This window comes from Narcine bancroftii, chromosome 8 (assembly GCF_036971445.1).
Source record: "Narcine bancroftii isolate sNarBan1 chromosome 8, sNarBan1.hap1, whole genome shotgun sequence".
In the NCBI taxonomy this organism is placed as follows: domain Eukaryota; kingdom Metazoa; phylum Chordata; class Chondrichthyes; order Torpediniformes; family Narcinidae; genus Narcine; species Narcine bancroftii.
Genome location: NC_091476.1, coordinates 35463734 through 35479944, shown reverse-complemented (window position 1 = coordinate 35479944; position 16211 = coordinate 35463734). Strand labels below are relative to the sequence as shown.

General features: G+C 40.8%; 2 long non-coding RNA genes across 5 annotated transcripts in view; one reads left to right on the top strand and one right to left on the bottom strand.

Moving 5' to 3' along the window:
* LOC138741712 (uncharacterized) overlaps positions 1 to 13090 on the bottom strand; it is a 34777-nt gene extending 21687 nt beyond the window's left edge. For 2 of the 4 annotated variants that reach the window (XR_011343695.1, XR_011343692.1), the window contains exons 1-4: positions 13001 to 13090; positions 11234 to 11314; positions 8357 to 8454; positions 4952 to 5061 (exon numbers count right to left, since the gene is read on the bottom strand). This is a non-coding gene — a long non-coding RNA (uncharacterized lncRNA). Of the gene's footprint in view, positions 1 to 4951; positions 5062 to 8356; positions 8455 to 11233; positions 11315 to 12917 lie in introns of all 4 variants that reach the window. The other 2 variants (XR_011343694.1, XR_011343693.1) reach the window with 2 other exon arrangements.
* Positions 13091 to 13183: 93 nt separating this feature from the next.
* Positions 13184 to 15333, top strand: LOC138741711 (uncharacterized). Its single transcript, XR_011343691.1, has 3 exons — positions 13184 to 13229; positions 14290 to 14497; positions 15247 to 15333. It is a non-coding gene; the product is annotated as an uncharacterized lncRNA (long non-coding RNA).
* The last annotated feature ends 878 nt before the right edge of the window (positions 15334 to 16211 follow it).

The following is a 16211-nucleotide window of genomic DNA, read 5'->3' as shown; positions in this document are numbered from 1 at the left end:
AGGTCAATTTGAACTGTGAATGTGACATCAGGGAAATGAAGATAAAGCCATATATCCTGTACAGCTCAAAGCCTACAATGGACAGAGCATCGACATGAAAGATACATGTAAACTTAAGGTGAAAGTTAAAGATAAAGAGCACAACCTCAGGTTCACAGTGGTCCCAGTTGGATATGAATCACTGCATAGTGACAAAGTGAGTGAAAACTTAAACCTAGTCAAGAGGGTGTAGCACATGCATGGAACAGCCTAGAGGAAATACTGGATCAATCCCAAACATCTTCTAGGGGTATGGAGTGCTACCATTCACCTATAAGATACAGTTGATGGAAGACACACAGCCAGTAGTGCATGCCCTCAGGCAGGTTCCAGCACCACTGAAAGAAAAGCTCAAGCAGGAACTTGACTGAATGATGTCACTAGGGGGCCATAAAGAAAGTGGAGGAGCTCACAGAATGGGTGAATTCAATGGTGTGTGTCAAAAAGATGAATGGTGACCTACTTGCTTACTTGGACCCAAAAGACTTGAATGCCAATATAAAGAGGGAACATTATCAGATTCCAAACAGTGCAAAGTTTTTCACAAAATTGAATGCATCCCAGAACTTCTGGCAAATAAAAAATCATGAAGATAGCACAAAATACTGTACATTTAATAAACCATTTGGCCGATACTTCTATTTAAGCATGTCTTTTCGAATTTCCTCAGCACCAGAAGAGTTCCACAGAACAATGGAGCATATCTTAGAAGATAGGGATAGAAATAGGGTACATGTGTACATGGATGACAGGATCCTATAGGGATATACACAAGAACAATGTGAGAGGCTTGTCAAAGTGCTACAAGGCATTCAGAAGTATGAATTAAAGTTAAACAGAGAAAAATGTCTGTTTGGTGTGAAAGAAATCACCTTTCTGGGAGATAAACTGTCAGAGCCAGGTGTGGAGCCAGACAAGAGCAATGTGAAAGCAATTTTAGAGATGCCCAGAACCACAGACAAAAAAAGATATATTGAGAGTTCTGGGAAGGATCAATTTCATTGGTCAATTCATACCAAGCCTGTCTTCCTAAACCATGTATCTAAGGAAGTTGTTAAAGTACAAATGTGAATTCAAGTGGACAGACAACCATGAGGAAGAATGTGGACGACTGAAGACCATTCTAACGAAAGAACCAGTGCTTTTGACAATCTTTGTTGCATCCAGAAGGACAAAAATATCTATGGATGCTTCAATAATGGAATAGGTGCCGTCCTACTTCAAGCTGTGGGAGAAGATTGGAGGCCAGTAGCATACACATCAAGGACAATGCCAATATCTGAATGTTGATATGCACAGATCGAGAAAGAGTGTCTAAGTCTGGTCTATGGACTTGAGAAATTACACAGTTGTGTGAATGGTCTAGCAATATTCATGGCAAAGACAGACCACAAGCCATTAATAGCAATAATCAGGAAAAACCTCAGTGAAATGTCGCCACGAATCCAAAGACTGATGATAAAGCTACAACCTAATGACTTTGAATTGGTGTACACTCCAGCAAAACCAGCAAAACCTATTGTGTTAGATGATGCAGAGGGAAGCACACAATGAGACAGATGTGAATCTCCATATGAATCTGATCGCTAAATCACTTCCCATATCTGACATAAAATCCAAGAAGACTGCAGCTCAAACAGGAAAAGGTCATCAAGAATCTGAATGAAGGATGGCCTAGAGATGAATGTCAGCCATGCTACATCAGAGCTGAGCAGAGTATTGTCAATGGGCTTCTACAGAGTAGAATTATCCTTCCTCAATCACTGTGACAAGAGATGCGAGGGGAACCTTGGAATGAAAAAATGCAAGAGGAGGGCTAGAACTTCTGTTTATTGGTCAGTGCTGACGTTGAGAACTGTTTGAATCATCACACAAAGCAGACAAAGGAAGCCATGCTAATACTGACTTACCAGCAGAACCATGGCAGAAACTGAGACTGATCTGTTCCACATGGATGAAAATAATTACCATATTTTATGGCATTATAGGACCCCCTTTTCCCCCAAAAAAACAGCCTCAAAAGATCACCCCAGATCGTATAAGCAAATGTGACATTTTGGTGCTGCCATTTTGGTGCCAGCATTTTGGGCACCAAAATACAAATGCAGTGGAGGCTTTTCTCCACAAGATTGCGACGGGGGGAAAGCACTCAAACTACTCATCCAGTATCAAGAAGTCCACGGAGATGCTGCGGGTGTCCAGGAAGTGGGCCCACAGCTTCACGGACCACTTTCCCTTGGGTGGCCCATGCTTTCCAGAGTCGTCGTCACGCTCACTCCTCCCAGTAAGAAGGGCCACTTGCTCGATCCCATCCGCTCACTCTTTCCCTCCCACTCACTCGTTCGCTCTCTCCCACAGTGCTTTGAGGGGAGCCTTCGGTCTCAATGATCAGGCTTTGTGCGACAAACACAGCCCCCAGGCCAATTGTATGGGGCATGGAGGCAAATGGCAGTGAGCGAGTGGCCTGTCAAGCTCAGCTCACTGTCACCTTCCTCCGCACACATTCAATCTGTTTGGGGAGCCTTACTCATCAAACAAATGCTTAGTGTGGAGCCTGATCACCAAGGCCCAGTGCGCCCCTCAAAGCAAGTGATCTAACGATCGCTCCCCACAATGGTTGTTCTGGGCCATGCCCATTGTCCTGGCTTCTCTCCCTCCCGTCCTCATGTGCCCATGGGTCCCAGTGCACCTATCAATCAATAGGCAGTTGTACGGTGTGAGGGAAGCAGCCTGAGCCTTGGCATATGGGCAAGCAGGAGGATGTGTTGCTGCTATTGATCAGGTGCAAGGAGGCTTCGGCATCTTAGCCATGAAAGTCTGGAGGGATTCCACTGAGTTGAGTAAAGGTAAATCCACTAAAACAGATTTTTCCTGAAAATGGGGGGTCCTAGATACCAGTGAGTACTATATGCTGTCAAATACAATACTTGCTAGCTATAGATTATCTATTAAACGATCTGGAGATTGAGCTGCTTCCTAATTTGTTTGCTCCTTGTGAGATTAAGTACATGAAATTGATCTTGGCAAGACATGGAATTCCTCAAATTGTCTGCAGTGACAATGGAGCATGCTACAGCTGTAGAGAATTCCAGAACTTTGAAGAAGAGGATGATTTTTGACATGTGACTTCCAGTCCTCTGCATCTACAAACAGTAAAGCAGAGAAAGGAAGTACTGGACAGTGGCTCAGATCTGTATCTGGCTCTGCTGAGTTATAGAGCTTTGCCACTTGAACATGGCATGTCACCCGCGGAGCTTCTGATGGGGCGTAGGCTACACACAACAATTCCCTACTCTGCAGACCCAACAAGAGCAGAGCTGTCGAACATAAACAAAAGTGTCAGCAATGGAGACAAATAACAAACTATGACAAGTCAGCAAGGAGCTTAGGGTCACTGGCACAACATTGACTCAGAGATTCCAACACTTGGATCAAAAAAGGTTACTGTTCTGGAGTTAGTAAATCCAAGATCCCACACTGTCAGAACAAAGGATGGTCAAATACTGAGAAGGAATCAAAAGAGCTTGCTAAAATCTCAAGAGACACTGCAGGAACAGACAAATGCAGAAGATCCAGCCTGCACAGCAACAGAGGAAACACCAATGGTGTTGGACAGTTGTGGACCTGCAGAGTCGACACAAACACCTGTGTTAAGAAGATCCATGTGTGACAGACTGAATCACTACCAAAAAACTGCACATTTAAAATTTGTCCTGCTGATGTTGTGTTTACGTTTGTGTTGAACTTTAAATTGAAATGAATACTGCATTAGTGTGTCATGTTGTCAGGCATCTTAAGGAAAGGGGATGTAATGATAGAGTGCTAGTGATCCTCTTGACCACTAGTGGGAGTCCAAGACTAGTCTTTCTTTGCAGTACAGGGATTCAAGATGGATGCCTCCACATGCCCTGGGTACTTTAGCTAATAAACTATAGTTGTTTTAAAAGAACCCCAAGTTTCTCTATTTCTTTGAATAAACATCACAACTCTGGTAACTTTCAGAGAAATCAAAGTGGTTATAGATTAAGGAAAATTTAAAAAAAACTGTAAACTCTGAATCTGATGAAAAAGAAGTCATGAAGATAAAGGGAGGTTCTAGCTACAATCACTTGGAAAATGACAAAGATCTTAATCCGGATAAAGAATGCTGATCAATGTGTTCTCCACCCAGCATCAGATTAGCTGGCCTGGGCTTTTATCAGTTTTATTGCTGATAACATATTTCAGATTTATTCTCAGAGTTCATACATGACATTACATAAAATCCAGACATTTTTTTTTCTCCCTGCAGGAGTGGCAGAATCACCACTTACAGGAAGTGCAAAAGAAACCGCACACCACATATACAGTATGTTTCTCCATATCCCAAACAATGTGACTGGAGATTTTTCAGTTATTGTGTTTTTTTCTGTTATTGAAACAATGGCTTTAAGCAGCTCAGTACCATCAGGAAGAATACTTGTATCAGTGGTTAAACAATGGCAGGTTTTTCGAGAATGAAATTATGTTCAATACATACCAAAAAACAATGATCTCTGCTTACAAAATAAGTTAAATACGGCACCAAATGTTAGAAATTCGCCTCAATGACATTTTCAAATATTTCCTCCAGTGTCATTTGCCTCATTAACAACGGTTTTTGTCGAAGAAGACTATCTGCAGACCTTTTTGCCATTTGCAACTATATCTTTGTACAACGCACGGGAGCTCTGCTATTGTCAAAATGGCACCAACAGAGCACAGGGCCCCACATGGACAAGTTGGGTGATTTTTTTTCAACTTGTGACGTAATGTTTAGTTCTGTTTTTTGGATCTTTTCGGTTTTCAGAACTTCAGATACTGAGAAAAGTACTGTATAAACAAATAAAGAACAGTAAACCAATATTTAATGGAGCATTAAATGAGAACTTACCGGTTCAAAGTTTGATGATTATTATTTGAGTAATGGGAGTGGTGAGATAATATGAGATCCCATCTGCAGCCAATCTTTGAATATCAAAAAAGATGACCACTGGTAAAATTCTGTCAAAAGAGCATTTTTTTGTGAGGCATACATGCAACACTAGAAACTACCTTAACAACGTTCAAAGTAATTACGGAAGGGAATATTATCTCACCACTCCCATTACTCAAATAATAATCATCAAACTTCGAACTGGTAAGTTCTCATTTAATGCTTCATTATTTTTCGTAATGCTCGTTGGTTTGCTAATATGAGATTTCAAAGCTCAGTGATCTCTTTTATGTATGGTCCGAAAGGCCATAGGGTAGATCAATAGACCTCCAGTATGTGGTACAATTCAATTGGCAGCCTACAAAATTGCTGCAGTGAAATTTTGTCCTTCTGTTTTCAGAGGTTTAATGTAAAACCTGTTAAATGTTTTTTCATTTGACCATCCTGCCTGATAGATGATATCCCAAATAGGGACTTCCACCCTTCTAGCAGTAGATATAGCTGCTGCTCTGGTTGAGTGAGCCCCAAACTAAGTGGTATTCACTCTGGCCAACCTCATGGTCCTCTTTAGCCATCTGGCCAAGTCTGAGAAGATGCCCGCTGATGCAGTTTCCTGTAACATATAAACAAGAATCTCTCTTCCCCTCTGATATCATGAGTACATTCAATATATTGTCTCAGATACCACACCACACATAATCTTTCATCCTCTTGATAAGCGTGGAATTTAAACCTTGTTCCCACAATACTAGGTTTATTATGTTCCAACAAATCATGAACATGAAATTCAAAAACAAAAATTTTCCCAAATGATGTAGTCCAAGTGTAAACAAGTTAAAGTCTGTATTCTTTGGGCCAAAGTCAAGGCCACAAGCATGAGCAATTTCCGTAATGTCACGCAAGTCTAAAGTGTACGTTGGCGACAAATGTCGCAACAAATCCAACACAACTTTAACATCCCAGATAGCGTGATAATGTGGCGTAGGCAGACATAAGTGAAATACTCCCCTCATGAATCTTGAAATCAGGGGATGATTCCCAACAGAGTGTTCGGTGTCTTGTAGAGTCAGAAAAGCCACCAAAGCACTCTTGACCATATTGATAGCACCATAACTGGCTACATGAACATAAAACAAATCAGTGAAGAAATGCAAAACATCTGAAACTGAAACATAATTAACACTCAAACGCTCATTAAAACAAAACAGTTGTAATTTGTTAACATAAGTGGCATTTTGATTCTGAGTTGACTTTTTCCATGAAGCACAAATAATGTCGACTGTTTTTAGCTGAAATCCTTTTACGCCAATCCTGCAACATAAGAGATTGAGTTGAGTGGGAGGATGAGGAAGGAGAGATACTGGTTGAACTATCAGTTCCTTGCTCCTTCTCAACATTAAAGGCTGTTCTGGCAGCATCCAATTCAGCATTGGGAATCAAGACTGGGAAGGCCAATTTGGTACCACCAGGAGTCCAGTGGCCCCATCCTCCTAAACGTTGTGTAGACATTTGGCCACTAAAGAGAAGGGGGCGGGGGGTGGGAAAAGGATAGAAATTCAGTTCTACCCAATCAATCATAAAGGCATCTATAGCTTCTGCCTGGGGGGTCTGGCAACCAGGATACATATCTTGGCACTTGGGCATTTAAATGAGATGCAAACAGATTGATTTCCGACAACCCAAAGTTTTATACTATCAACATCCATTCTATCATTGAACATTCTAGACATCAAATCTGCCTGATCGTTCAGCCATCCTAGCAAATACGCAACTGTAATCCAGATAATCCTTTTGATGCACCAACTGCACATTTGTATTGCGAGCCAGTTACATGATGGGAACTTCAAACCTCCCATTTTATTCAAGTATGCTACTGCTGAGGTGTTGTCTAATTTCATAAACACGTGTAAAACACTTTTCTCTGCACAGAGTGACTTCAATGCCAACTGAGCTGCCAACATTTCTAGGAAGTTAATGCCAAATGCTGATGCCAGTCTAATTTCTTGAATAGTCCATCTGCCACCAGCAGAGGTAGTTAAGTCTGTGGCGGCCCATCCTTCACCATTAGCATCTGATGGAGTTCCATATCAAACTTTCTAGTCTCTATCATGTCAATAAGCCTCTGATACATTTGTCATCTACCACACAGTTCTGCTCTAGCCTCTTGCATTAAGCTTATAGGTCTATCAAATGACCCCTGGTGACCTTTAAGGCTTGTACTTTATTTCTTTCCAGGAATCTATATTTTAGCGGACCATACTGAACGGCTGGAAAAGCAGCCACCAATTTTCCAATTACTTTTGCTACTTTCCGTATTGAGGGACATGATTCTGCAATCAAAGCACGACAAGCCTGAAGAATTTCCACCTTTTATACCTTCTGGCAGGGTTATTCTCATAGATTCCATATTTAAGAGGAACCCGAGGAATTTAATTTCTCTGGTTGGGCTGAGGACTGATTTTTCTGGATGTATAATAAATCCCAGCTCCAGTAGCAGCGCCATAGTTGACTACTCTCTGTATTTCGCCCATGGACCTGCCGATCACTGTGGTGTTTTTAAAGTAACCAATCACCATATGTCCCTCCTTTCTGAGCCAGGAGAAAATCGGTTTCAGCAATTCTGTAAATATTCTGAGCACCGAATTAAATCCAACATGTTGCCTTATATTGCCATAATTCGCCCTTCCGAATAAACTTCAGGTACTTTCTGGAGAGCAGGTGAATAGATACTGAATAATAAGAATGCCATAAAATAGCCCTTACATAATAAAGGCATAATGGAGTGAATCGTGTCCATTTAAAAATGTTAGTATAAGACATGCTCATTTAGGTCAGATAAATCTAAGCTCACTCTTGTTCCCCCGCTTCTCTTAGGTCTTGCGAATGAGTTTGAGTCTAACTCATTCTCTTCCCGGCAGAAGCATTCTATTACATTTTTGGATTCTAAAGCCATAATTTCTTTCTGTGTAACTTCCATGAGCTGGGGGCTGTGTATATAATATTATAAGGCCTTTCTCCTAACCAGAGGGAATTTCTGTGGGTCAAACTCAATTTGATACCGAGACACTGTATGCCATACATTAGCATCAGTAGTAAGATTACATCATTGGCTAAAGAATATTGTTAATCAATCGCCCACAATCTTATCATCATAATTAGAAAATGCACTCAGTTCTCTATAAGTGGTGCTCATTTATCAGCGTGCTTGGCCAGCATGGCTGTGCAATCTGGCTCGACCTCTGCGAAGAGCTTTGGGCTGGAAAATTCTGCTGCCGCTGTCTCCACAGAGGGCACTGCCCTAAAATATGCTTGTGTGGTGGTGCCACCTGAGAGGGATATTCTCTCTTAAAGTCCCCTGCATACCTGCAATAGGGATGAAACATAGCAGTTGCTCTTGCCTGTACTCCCGAGCCTCTAACCGCTCCAGCCGCTGCCTTCAGCTGCTCATTCAGGTCCTTCACCTGTTAATCAGATCATCACCAAAGAGAAATTTAGTGACAAGATTTGTGGGTTCACATAAATGAGCATAGCAAACATTTAGATCTGGCTTCATCAATTCCTTCCATAAGCCATTATGTTCATAATAGGCATGGGAGAGCAACCCCACCGCACCTTTTTGCATCTCTGTTATATCTGATGACAGTGTTTGGGCAAACACAGTGATACCTTTAACCAGAGAACCCTGTAATCTTTGCAGCTTCAACCCCTTGGCTCTCGTGGGGACGTTCAAATTGTCTCAAATTGTGGGGTTTACTTTTGGTACATCCAGCAGAGGGCAATTGGCTGGGCAGGGTATTTTTTAATCGAGTCCTCTAGCACCATGTCTTTGAAGACATTAGATACCAGAAAAGATACTGACCCCGCAATTTCTTCATTGAGGGGTTTCCCAGTGCCCTCTGATACTGCAAATTTTGCTGCAATTGATGGAACTTTTCTCTCATCCCGACCAATGGGAATAGTGTATTGGGGGTTAGTGGACTCAATTTCCACGTCTGGCCCCTTGGGCTCTACCTTGTCCCATTCATATTGGAAATATGATTCCTCCCCCTACTCAGAAGGCCACCTGTGGTTTACTCAGGATTGTTGATATCATGCCATCCAACGTGTCCAATCTTAGCAAGATCTCCTCATTGGTCATAGGCTCTGCACTCTGCCAGGCTTTTGTGATGGACCCCGATTGAGCAGATGCCTGTGGATTAGAGACACTTATGTTGCCTTTCTTCAGGCTTTTAGTGTGGCTAGTGGGCATCCTTGCCCATTGAGCAGATCGTAGAGTGGCCAGGCCTTGTCTTACTAAGTGAAGGCACCTCCTCTTCACTGCCGCTAGAACTGAGGAGATGTGCCCTCATTTAGTTCGCCTCCTGTGGCAATGTTTCTGTATCACTGCCAGACATGTCAGACCCCAACTTCAGCAAAGCTAGGTCAGTGCAGCTAGACATGGGCCCCAACCTCCATGAGGGTAGGCCGCTGTTGCCGGACCCCATCCCCAACGGAGGTAGGTCGGCATTAGTTGACTGTTCTCTGCCAGCCGCACTGGTTCTTCGGTATTTTGGTCACACCGTAGGAGCTCTGTGAGCTCAAGGACTTTTTGCTACACTCCTCCCCCATCTCAGGGCCAGGGAACTTTCCGCTGGCTGCCCTGGATCGCTTTTTGCTCACCTCCTTCGAGGGAGAGCCTCCCTGGGGTTTGCAGTCAGCCTCCATACATTGGTTGGATCGTCTTAAACACGATTTACCAACTTTTTTCGACCTTTTGTTGGTGCTCAAAATAGTGCCTGTGCTGAGTGTTGCAAGCCAAACAGATGAATTGGCTGCACATGTGCAGATGGGATCTCATATTAGAGAACCAATGAGCATTACCTAAAAATAATTTTAAAAATCTGACTGTTCAATGTCGAGATAATTAAAAAAAAATCAATTAAGTCCACAAGTAAGAGTCCTTAAATGAGTCCCTGACTGAGTTTGTCATTGAGGAGTTTGATGGTGGAGGGGTGGTTCCTGAACCTAGTGGTGCAAGTCTTGTAGAACTTATACCTGTTTCCTGATGGCAGCAGTGAGAACTGAGAGTGTGCTATGCGGTGTGGATTCTTTATGATTGCTGTTGCTCTCTGACGGCAGTGCTCCCTGTAGATGTACTCAAGAGTGGGGAGGGTTTTGCCTGTGATGTGGGTGTGTAGTTGCAGGTGGAAATGTGGAAATTCAAAGCTGCAGTGACCTCAAGGCCAAGATCTAAGAAAGTGTAACTGAAAAGTAATTAAAAGTAATTAAAATTCAGTCTGTATTCAAAAATGTTTTTGTACTTCATGAAAATAAAATTTGAGTGGAATCATGCTTTGATTTATATGTAATGGTGGGTCACGTACCAATACACTTGCTAAACGTGAAATCCCTCAAAAGATAAAAAGATTGGTTTGCATACATTGATATATATTTCAAATCTAAAATCATTTTATATGATTACAAAATATATATTTTATATATACATATACCATACATATATTATATACAGTTATATATATATATATATATATATATCACAATATAGTGCATATGAGGCGTTGTGTATAAATAATAGTCTGCTGATATCCTTCCATAGATTTAAATGTTCGCTCTGTAATGATATCTGGAAATGATACAGGGATTTGACAGATATTTGCCCTCTCCATGACTTTCAACCAACAAACAATTTAAAGCCTTTCATCCAAGATTTATCAGCAAAATATTTCAACGTAGACCTTAAATGCAGAAACAAAAAGCTTTCCTATTAAAAATCACCCTCCAAGACCAAGACATTATCAATTTAAATGCCTTTACTTTGTAAATGAGAGAAGTGACAAGACTTCAGAGCCCTGCTTAAAAAAAGACTTCTGAGGGTTTCAATGCTATATAAAAGGAGGCAATTGGACATAGTAAATCATTGTGGAGCAGTTATCCAATCAAATTGCTCAGTTTCACATCTTCAGAGACCTTGTAATTCAACAGAGAGTAGTCAAAGGGAAATAAGCTCTCTCACGTTCGAAGACTAACAAACGGCTGGGACACACTGCCAATACTAATGTGTGGGAGCAAGAGTCGGAGAGGCTAGTTGGAGCTTGCTGGGCTACATCCCCTTTTGAATTCTGTTCATCCATTTTATGGAAACTCAGCTCTGATTAATAAAGTCTTAAATATTTATTTCTTCGCAAAAACTTAATTCTTATCTGTGTCAAAACCATGAGTGAAATAAAAAAGCTTACTTACCTGGTAAGTTCACATTTATTTTTACCAGTGGGTTTTCTCAGAGACAGGAAAGATTTTCTTTCTGTGATTGTGGAGAGAAAGCTGTGAATGAAAGATGGCAGGATAGCAAAGTTTCATTCAATGCGTCTGCCACACTTCACCAGAATTTATTTTGAAATCAGTTTTATATAATTTATAGATCTGCTTTATGTAGGAAATCCAAAATGGAATCACCCATAATGTATGTATTCTGCCATTTAGCTGACTTGAATGTAATTTTCTTTTGACACATCTGGCAAATGGAAAATGTAAGTCCATCTTAAATGGGGAATATTCATTGAAAGCACTCTGCAAGCTGGTCTGGAATAACAACAGCTCAGAAACTGTTTATAGTAAATCCCATGTATGAGATCAATGTCCTGAAGCTTATTGCATGTCCATTGTGTTCCAGCTACCAGTTTCAAACTGGTGCAGCTAAATTTGAATAGTGTAAGGTGGCAGCACTGAGTTATAGGGCTTAAATTGGATGGTCTCAAAAGTGAGCAAAGGGATTATAGTACATGATTAAGTCATGCCCAAAGTTTGCAACACAAACAGTATGCCAACTCAGCACTCTATCTTTGAATAAATTATGTGTTCAGCTAACATCAGTTGTACTGTTTGTGGATGGCCATATCACAGGAAGCCAATATTGTGAGAGGCTTTATGGTTGGCAAGAAGTAAATCTAATATAGTACAGCAAAGAAAAATGCTCAACCATTATGAATTGGGTCCAAAGTTCACAAGATCACAAGATATAAGTGCAGAAGTAGGCCAGTCGGCCCATCAGGTCAGCTCTGCCATTTAATCATGAGCTGATCCTTATCACTCAGCCCCATAACCCAGCCTTCTCCCTAACCCTTGATGCTCTGACTAATCAAATACCTGTCAATTTCTGTCTTAAATACACCCAATGACCTCACTTCCACTGGCACCTGTGGCAATAAGTTCCACAGATTCATGACCTTATGGCTAAAGAAATCTCTCTGTGGTTCTCTTTTAAATTGATGCCCTTTTATCTTGAAATTGTGGCCTCTTGTCCTAGACTCCCCTACTGGGGGAAACCACTTTGTCACATCTACTCTGCCCATGGCTTTCAGCATTCAAAATGTCTCTATGAGATCCCCTCTCATTGTACTCCAATGAGTACAGTCTAAGAGCCAACAAATGAGCCTCATATGTTAACCCTTTCATTCCTGATATTATGCTAGTAGATCTTCTCTGAACCCTCTCCAATGCTAGCACATCCTTTCTCAAATAAGGCCCCAAAAACTGTACACATTACTCCAAATGAGGTCTCACCAGCTCCCTAAAGAGTCTAAACATTGTATCCCTATTCTTGTAACCTCTAGGAATGAAAGCCAACATTGCATTTGCTTTCTTCACCTGCTGACTCAACCTGGAGGTTAAGCTTCAGGGTCTCCTGCACGAGAACTCCCTAGTCCCTTTGTACTTATGAAATTTGAAATTTCTCCCCACCTAAATAATAGTTTCCCCATCTATTTCTTGTACACTTCCCAACATTCCACACATTTTTCCTCCTGGGATCCTATACCAACTAGACTTTCCCAGTTTACTTTCATGTTAAAATCCCCCATGATTATTGTAATGCTGTCCTTCTGACATGCCTTTTTTATTCCTGTTGTATTTTGCAACCACATCTCACCTGCTGCTTGGAGTCCTGTATATGACTGCCATTAGGATCCTTTTACCTTTATCATTCCTTAACTCAATGCACAAAAATCCTACCTCTTCTGATCCTTTGTCACTTCTTTCTAATGATTTGATAGTGTTGTTTACCAGCAGAGCCCCACCACCTCCTCTGCCTACCTATCTACCCTTCTGATACACCATTTATCATTGGACGCTCAGCTCCCAATGACACACAGCCTTTAGGCACGACTCAATAATGGCCATAATGTTGCATCCTCCAATCTGAAACTATACTTGCAAGATCATCCACCTTGTTTCTAATGCTGTGTGTATTTAAGTATAATATCTTTAGACCAGTTTTTGAATGCATTTTATCTCTGCCATCCCTCCAGCAGATATTTTGTCCCATCACCTGCTTGTTATCCTTGCTGTACTCTTTCTTTATTTCAATTTTGTCCTTCATCAGCTCTGACACTTTGGTACCATCCCCTTGCAAAATGAATTTAAATCTTCCTTAACAGCCATATTAAACCTGCCTGGCAGGAGATTTGACCCCTTTGTGTTCAGGCGCATTCCATCCTTTTCATATAGGTCATACTTTACCCAAAAGAGATCCCAATAATCCAAGGATCAAAAGCCCTAACCTCTGTACCAAGTTCTCAGCCATGCATTTATCTGTCTGATCTCGCTGATTTTTCCTGAGATTACCATGCTGGAGGTCCTGCTTCTCATCTTCCTTCTTAATTCTGGACTTCAGTGATTTTTTTTTTCTCTATATTGCACAGTCATTTTGTTTACATTTCTTTATTTGTTTACATCTGTACTTGGAGTACGTTTTTTTTTGCACGAGCAGAAAATAGTAATTCTGCCTCACCCACAGGTAAAAGCATCTCAGAGTGGTACGTGATGTCATGTATATACTCTGACAATAAATCTGATATCTGTAATCCTTTCCTCCAGCCCTGTCTCCCTCTCTTTCCCTTGTTCTCCATCTCCTTTGCAGTTGCTCTGAATTCAAGGAGTTGCCCCCTCTCCCAATCAATTCTCAGTTTTTCTGTCCTGCTCTCTTAGCCAGGTCTGTGCTCCTCCTCCAGCTCCCATCTTTTTTTATTGAGGCACCTACTTACCGTGATGAAGATCTCAGGCCCGAAATGTTGGTTACGCATCTTTGCTTCCTATGGATGCTGCAGGCCCCACTGAGTTTCTCTAGCACTTTTGTGTGCAGGTATTCCTTGACATATGCCCTTGCTCCATTCTGGATGATCAGTCATATCTCAGAATGGATGTTTGTCAGGATTGCCATACCTGTGATACTGAAGAGTAAAACGATTGATTTCCTTCTGTTCTCTATCTCAGAATCCTTCTCATTCTCTCTCTTACTCCAGACCCTGAGCACCCTGTGGACTTGACTGGCCTCTAAAATCTGTCTGACTGTCAGAATACTGAGCAACAGAATCAGAAAAAAAACAGGACACAAGGAGTTAAAATGCAGTAAACTATTTCAACATGCTGGCCACCAAGAGGTTGGCCACCAGCCAGCTCTAGCAAGAAGCGTTATTTTCCATGGATAGGCCCGATTTTCACCATAACGGCGTAAATTTTACATTTTTCTTTTTTTTAACGTTTTGGTCGTATGTGTGGATGGACGCAAGTCATATAGGTCGCAAGTTGGGGAACACCTGTATTAACTATAATCACTACCTGCAGACTTTCTTGTTCACATCATTGTCAATGAGCATTGATTGTGTTGTTAGAAGGATATCAGATTAGCACTGTGAGAATTGTCCTCCAATGCAGCAGACATGTTATTTTGCAGCAAATTTATCATTATAACTAAAGAAACAAGTTCTGTTAGAAATAATGGACACAAATACTTATCACTGATGAAAAAGCAGAGAAATGTTAACAAATTAGTAGATACAGAATTTTATATGAGGAAGCTTTGATAAAAGAAGTCATACTTTAATGTGAATGAGAATCTCCAATCAATTTCCATTGAAAATATATTTCAATTAATGAATGCAGTTAAATCTATGCAGCTGCCAAAATTATCAATTTGACTTTTTTTGTTCAAATCGATCCAACTTAATTTCCAAACAATAAATATATTGTAGTTAACCTACATGTAAATATAGTATACCATAATGAAAGCTTTCTGAATGTATTATGAGCAAGCTAAATTGGTGAATTAATTTGAAGCAGCATAAAAAAAATTATTCATATTAAATTGAACATTTGTCTGTCATATAGTTACTAGGTTTATCACCAATTTTGCCTCAGAATCTAAAAGGTTATTTTGATTTGATTTAGTAATGCAAGTTGATAGCATTTTTTTTTACAAGTTTCAGGAAGCATTGTTCACCACATGTTAAGATACATGAAATCCCAGACCACTGGACAGACAAAAGCATACCGATTCTACCTAAAAATAAATGACTTTAATTTGATGTCTCTGCTGGTATCTTTGTAAATAATGGATTTTCAAAGTTTTAATGATCCTCCAGCTGAGTGGAATCAGGTCACATCGCAATGGTGAACAGCAGCATCTGGCAAACACAATCTCCATCTATCAGGATGAACAGCTTGCACAATGAGACCACGTATAAAATGAGGCAAGTGGACACAAAAGGAAAGCATTTGACTTGGCACAATGTAGTTTTTAGTTTGATTTGAAAATACATGAGGAAAAAGCACAATGGACAAAGGCATCATTTGACCTGAAGCCACACATGAAAATATCTCAAACCAATGTTTCATTCCCTTTCACATTTGCCTTTGAGCAAATTGCATGGTCTTGATATTTTAACTTTTTTTTTCATCTTTGGGGACCTGGACATTATTGACATCCATTGCCCTATCCTTAATTGACCCTTGAACTCCGTGCCTCTGTTTTCAGGGACTACCAACAAGTGCTTATACTCCATGTCCCCATTTTCCAGGATTGGTTTTATATCCAACCACCAGTTGGTATGTGCTGGTGTCATACTGTAGTTTATCCCTGGACCCAGTCCCGAGTACAGGTTGAACCTCTTTAATCTGGTGACGTCGAGACCTGGCCAATGCTGGACCATCAAAAATGCAGGAAAATAGAAAATACACAGAAAAAAGCTATCAAAGGTGCAGAAAGTGTCTCGATCAGATCCATTTTCTGAGCTAAAAGAATCAAATATATCACAAATCAACCCCCGTTTCGCGTAGCAGTTAGTGCAATACTTTTACAGTGCCACTGATTGCGACCGGGGTTTGAATCCTACACTGTCTGTAAGGAGCTTGTATTAACGGTGGCAGATTCAAAACGTGCCAGACC